The following is a 6644-nucleotide window of genomic DNA, read 5'->3' as shown; positions in this document are numbered from 1 at the left end:
CCTATCCACTCCTACGCTGATGATACCACCCTACATCTTTCCACGTTCTTTCAGAGACGTCCAACCCTTCAGGAAGTCAACAGATCACGCGGGGACGCCACGGAACGCCTGACTTCCGATCTTTCTAAGTAATCCGATTGGGGCAGAAAAAAATTAGTAGTTTTCAATGCCTCAAAACTCAATTCTTCCATCTATCAACTCGACATAACCTTCCAGACAACTATCCCCTCTTCTTCAATGACACTCAACTGTCTCCCTCTTCCACAATGAATATCCTCGGTCTGTCCTTTGCTCATAATCTTAACTGGAAACTTCACATCTCATCTCTTGCTAAAACAGCTTCTATGAAGTTAGGTGTTCTGAGGCGTCTCCGACAGTTTTTCTCGCCCCTCCAACTGCTTACTCTGTATAAGGGCCTTATCCGTCCCTGTATGGAGTACTCTTCGCATGTTTGGGGGGGTTCCAGTCACACAGCTTTGCTTGATAGGGTGGAATCGAAAGCTTTTCGTCTCATCAACTCCCCTCCTCTCACTAACTGTCTTCAGTCTCTTTCTCACCGCCGAAATGTTGCATCCCTTTCTGTCTTTTATCGCTATTTTCATGGTAACTGTTCTACTGATCTTGCTAACTGCATGCCTCCCTTCTCCTGTGGCCTCGCTGCACAAGGCTTTCTTCTTCCTCTCATCCCTATTCTATCCAACTCCCTAATGCAAGAGTTAACCAGTACTCTCAGTCATTCATTCCTTTCACTGGTAAAATCTGGAACTCCCTCCCTGCATCTGTATTTCCGAATTCCTACAACTTGTCTTCTTTCAAGAAGGAGGTATCGAGGCATTTGCTCCCCTAATTCTGGCTGACGGTTTTGGCACTTTTTGCACTTTTTAGAGAGCCAGCACTCAAGTGGGCCTTTTTTAACTTCCTTTTTTTTTTGCCCTTGGCTGGCCCTCTTCCCTACGTAAAAAGAAAAAAAAACTATGAATGAACATTACTGGGGCCAGAACTGTTTCCTGTGGAACTCCACTAATAACTCTACACCATTTTGATTCTTCACCCTTTATCACTGTTCTCATTTTTCTGTCTTTTAAGAAGTTTGTTATTCAGTCCAATATATACAGAAAACCCCCACACTTGGCGAATCTCAGTTTAGTGAAATTCACTTTTGGCGATAGGGTGGCCACAGACCACCGAGTGCACGCTTGGCGATTTGAATTAAAACTTGGCGGTCCCCTGGCGGCCGCACGGCGAACCACGCGGCTCTCCGGTGACGTCAGACCTCTCTCTAAACTTATCAGAACGCAAAGTGAGAGCCCTTCAGCCATTTTGTTTGTCCTGTCCTCTGTTCTGCTAGCATGGGAACTAATTCTGGCAATTTACCTCCAACAAGGCCTCTACCAGCGAAACAGGTGGTACCGGTGGGGTAAGGACAATGGTGGTGGCGGCAAGGATGAAAGTGAGCGAGAGAAACGGGTGGAAAAACGGGAGTTATAACTTTTATATCATGTCTTATTAGCTTTATTTATTGTTTATTGGTATGTTTTGTACATGTGTTCTATTATGTGAAGGCAAAAGATTTTATTTCAGCTCGAAAAAAGGTATTTTAGGGGTCAAAAGAGGAATTTTGGCAATGATCAAAGACTGATTGAGGCATTTTTTTTAGGTAATTTATATGGTATAAAGAACTCGTGCTTGGCGAAATTCGCATTTGGAGGTAGTTTCGCCAGACTAATTAATTTGCCAAGTGCGGGGGCTTAATGTAATTTTCCCTGTAAGCCAGCTATGTTTTAATTTTCCATAGTAATCTCTGATGTGGTACTTTATCAAAACCGTGTGTGTGTGTGTGTGTGTGTGTGTGTGTGTGTGTGTGTGTGTGTGTGTGTGTGTGTGTGTGTGAATTATACAAGTGTGTGGAGGTGAACATTCCAGCACTCACCTGATACCTGTTGATGATGCCGTGGGCAAGGTGTGGGGCAGTGGTCGCCAGTGAAGGGTGAGGGCATATGTGTCCTGCCCCACTCTGGCGGCCCACCACCTTGAGAGCACTGGCCACCCTGCAGGCACTGCCAACACCAGGAACAGAGCTAAGTGATGCATCTCTCATTATACTGAAGAAATTCTAATGATAATGTCTCTAAAGAATTTCCTTGATTAGAGGAGCTATTAATTTACAACCATTAAGTACTCTAATCAAACAAGCAAGCAACCTTGAATATATTTCAGTTAACAGACAAGGCAAGTATTTTCTTTCTCTTAACACCATACCTTTGTTCACTTGAAAACTTTTATATATATGTGGGATGCTGGCCAAGGGGAACAAAAAACAAAACCCAAAAGAAAAAAAGCATCCTCTACTGAGGTGCCAGCCCTAACACAGGTGAGGCCATGTGCCCAAAAGCTCACCATCCTGTGGTGTTGTAAAGACTGCATGTTGGAAGGCACACCCAGCACACCCTTGTAGTGAGGCAGGAGCAGGAACCAGTAGGAAGTGAAGGGATGGAGCCCCACCACCTGGAAGGAGGACCTGGCCAGGACAAGGGTGTGGCCCATCACTCTCAGGTTGGAACAGGTGGGTGGCAGTGGGAAGTCATCACCTCCCTCCTCCCCTACAGTGGTGTTGGAGGATGTAGTGCTTCTCCCAGACTCATTTTCTGCACAAATGAAACAGAGGTCAAGTGTCAGCAGTGTAACATTAGCAAGGATTTGCATAATAGTAGTTCCTATTGAATATCTAAAGTAAAGAGAGAAAAGAAACTTGATTGGGATTCCTGTATTATGAAAAGAAATGATGGACGTTGCAGAGAGCATAGGAGTGTTAAGTGAGCAATCCTGGTACACTTGCTTCCCCTGCAGCCACTCCTCACCTAAGAGGATGTGCTCAACGTTCTCCTCTGCCAGTGAGGTGTGGGGCCCTCCTCCACTGTCAGGCCACTCCGCATGCTCTGAAGTGGACGACTCCCTTTGCTCCAGGGTGTGGGTGGTGGGGCCGAGCTCGTGGTTGTGGCTGTGGTGGGAGTGTGGATGGTGCAGGAGGGAAATGTCGTGGGTCTGGAGCTGTTGTTGTATCCGAGGATGGATGAAGCCACTGCCTCGTTCACACCCCAGCACATAGATCCCCTCGATGTGCTTGGACCGGTGGATCTGGTGGGCAGGTGCAGGACTCTGACATGATCAGCAGGCGGGTTTATTTGTCTATCTTTTTATCTGCTTATCCATTCATCTATCAATCTATCAAACAGTACTCACCAATCTCCAGGTAACAGTGGCACTAGTTGGGGTGGAGGAGGACGGGAAGCCTTGCTCCAGAGTGGGTGTGAGCAGTGCAGCTCGTGCCTCTACCTCATCAACGCCAACCATCCCGACGGAGACAGTGCCCCTTGCCACGCCACCACCCACCACCCGAACTGGCATCACCACACCGCCCACCTGCGCCAAAATTAGTGGTATGACTCTCAGGAGGAGGGAGAATAAGAGACAGTGGTAAGAGCTTGAATGATGTTTTCTATATGACAAAAGGGGCACTAGCGAAGGGCAACAAAAAGAGTGAAAAGAAAGCCTCACTGAGATGCCATAACTTAATACAAGGAGAAACTATCACTCGTGCCTCATTGGCCCAGAATCATCCAAGGTGGAGTTTTTAGGTTTGAGAAAAGAGATCAGCTTTGGAGACAGATGAGGTGGCAGTGGTGCCATCAGGATAAAATAAAGGAGGGAAAGATGAAGAAGTAAAGTTGTTGATGTTTTTGGCCAGATACCAGAAGTCACGAGGGGAGTTTGAAAGATTTTGACATTTTCTATTTATGAAAGAGTGTTTGGCAAATTGAAAAAACAGACTTGGCATGATTCCAGGGATATATATAAAATAGTGTTAGCAATTCCCTCTTAATTAGGTAGTAATTACACACTTCAGTATATTTCCAACGGTCAAAGGCGTTATTTACCTGAAAGAAATGTTTTTAGTATTGTTAGTTATATGAAAAATTATCAATGTTTAAGTTTAGAAGGCAGTAACAGATTTGTCTGAATTACTCCTACAGCACTCAAAAGAAAATGGGAAGATGTGCTTCTACTGGGCTGAAAAGAAAATGGAGTCTGAGAGGTAAATATAAATTAGTTTTATTTTTTACACACGCAGCGTCGTCTCACTGCAAAAACGGCGGGGTAATTCCTAAACTCTAACAGTGTTTGCGCTACAAGTGTAGACTAGTCGGGTGAATCAACTCGTTACGCTGGTCGTCCGCCACTTGGAAGACCTTCTTTCTTCATGAGAAACTTCTCTACAGACGATGAGGTCCTTTATATGGGGTGAAGTGATGGTCTGCGCGAGAACGACTGCGCCGATGATGTCTTTGCCAAGAATCTCTGATGATTTGATAAGACAGAGGGGACCCTTTTAAATTATATTAGATTTCACCCTGTGTCTCCTAAGTCTCCTCTTTTGTGATAAGAGAAGTGATCTTGGGAGCAGTGATGTTAACTTTTCTAGCCCACATTGTCGTACCGAACCACCAGAATTATCGTATTTTGCCTAATATTACCGTACATCCAACGGAAAAATAATATACACACATCAGAACTGCATTATACACTGTATTGAACATTTCATTAATTTTCATTCATTTTCATATGCAAATGACATACTACACATACAAAGGTTACACAAAGGTGTGTGTGTGTGTGTGTGTGTATATATATATATATATATATATATATATATATATATATATATATATATATATATATATATATATATATATATATATATATATATATATATATATATATATATATATAATGAAAACTATATATTGATAAACGCTTACGTACAGTGTCAATGTGCATGTATCTCCAAGGGGTCAACTTATCAGTCAATCGTCAGTCCATCACTCTCCGCAACACAACCTACACTGGAAAACCCTTATTATTTATTCCTTTATTTATTGTTGCCCATTAGTGCCACATAATGAGAATGTTTTGTTTTTCATACCGTTATACGTCAAATAGAACATATGATAAGAGAAGGAAAACTCGCCCTTCACCATACTAACACTAAGAGTCACACTAATAAGATCATTTTGTCACTTGACACTGACTGTGACTGACAGCGTCTCTCTCCTTTTCCTTCCCTCCCCAGTCCCCAGCCCCTCTCTCTCTCTCTGAAATGTTGACATCGATATTTTTTTCTTTACACAATTATTACAGTACCTTATTACAAATATAAAAATAAAAAACACTTTGCCACTCAATTATCGTATATTGGTGTACGATTCTTACCTATGTATCGTACATCGTACAAACAGCCATATTATCGTACAAATACGATAATTGTCGTACAATTAACATCACTGCTTGGGAGTGGCAGGATGGGTGAAACAAGCCAGAGTGTTTTGGAAGGAGAGTATTCCTTTTGTCTCGCAGGTCAGGAAAGTCATATAAAGTTTATAAACAGTCACTGGCCGCTCAGCTCCGTCTCAGTACCTTGCTGGTGCCCCGCCGTTTCATACCATTATTTTCCCGTTTAATGTGTCCGTTCTTCACTTCATTTTGACCACTGTTGTTTATACTACACTTAACAATTGAGTTGAGTATTCATATCTCAGTAATCTACCACCAGTGTTCCGGACGGAGTGAATTATGAATCACCCCAGAAAGTTATTAATTAGTTATTACCGTCTTATTGTAAGTAAAGTCACTTGGGAGTGTTTCTGTGATTCTTCAGGTGAATATAACTTATACATATGTATTTACAATTAGATACAGAGGTTTGGGGCGAGAAGTGTTAGCACATGGTGTAGAGAACCATCATAACTGTAGCCCAGAACCTTCTAGAAGCTTAGATAGAAATTTCCTATTCTGATGCCCGCTGGAAAAGTGTCTAATTATGATTTTCACTCCTAGTTTCTTGGAAAATAATTAGTTAGGAAAAGGCTAATACAAGCAATAATATAATAATCATAAATATCTGTAAATGTTAAACTGGTCGAATAGGCAATAGCTTGATAGAATAATTCACATGTGATATGTTCCTGTGAAACCTATCACCTACGATGTCACACCCTATCCACACCCTATCACGTGATCACGAGGACCTTAATAGGAATGCCACCGGGCAGTCAAGATGAGTACTCCGATCTGACCAGCGGGTGACCAGCGCGGTGTGCGCAACGGAACATGTGTGTGTGTGAACTCTGACACGAACATTCGCACTAAGACAATTATCTGAGTCTTGTTTAAGGTAGGTAATAAGTGCACGTGACAGTGTTTAAGTGACTTAATTGTGATGACAAGGGCAGTGACAAATAGATAATCACGGTGCTGAGATTCAGTACTCTTCGGCTCAGTACTTACGTGAAAGTGTATAATAAACTATAAATATAAGTACTAAATGTAAATGTAAATGTAAATGTAAATTGTTCATTAAGAGCAACACTTCACGCTATAATAAATACGCAGATACCAAAAACCCTTTACAGAAGAACGTGACAGATGCAGGACAGACCTATGTCCCTGGCGTGATCACGCCTAGCATCCTCACAAGACTCTATTCAGGCCAGCCCTCGGAGGCCTGCGTGCCTCGAAAAAGTGCTGACACCGGAATTTATCACTATACATGAATATAGCGACGGATATAGTCATCTAATTACATGAAT

Source organism: Portunus trituberculatus, chromosome 38, assembly GCF_017591435.1.
Source record: "Portunus trituberculatus isolate SZX2019 chromosome 38, ASM1759143v1, whole genome shotgun sequence".
NCBI lineage: Eukaryota > Metazoa > Arthropoda > Malacostraca > Decapoda > Portunidae > Portunus > Portunus trituberculatus.
The sequence above is the reverse complement of the archived record's forward strand: the minus strand, read 5'-3'. Positions refer to the sequence as shown.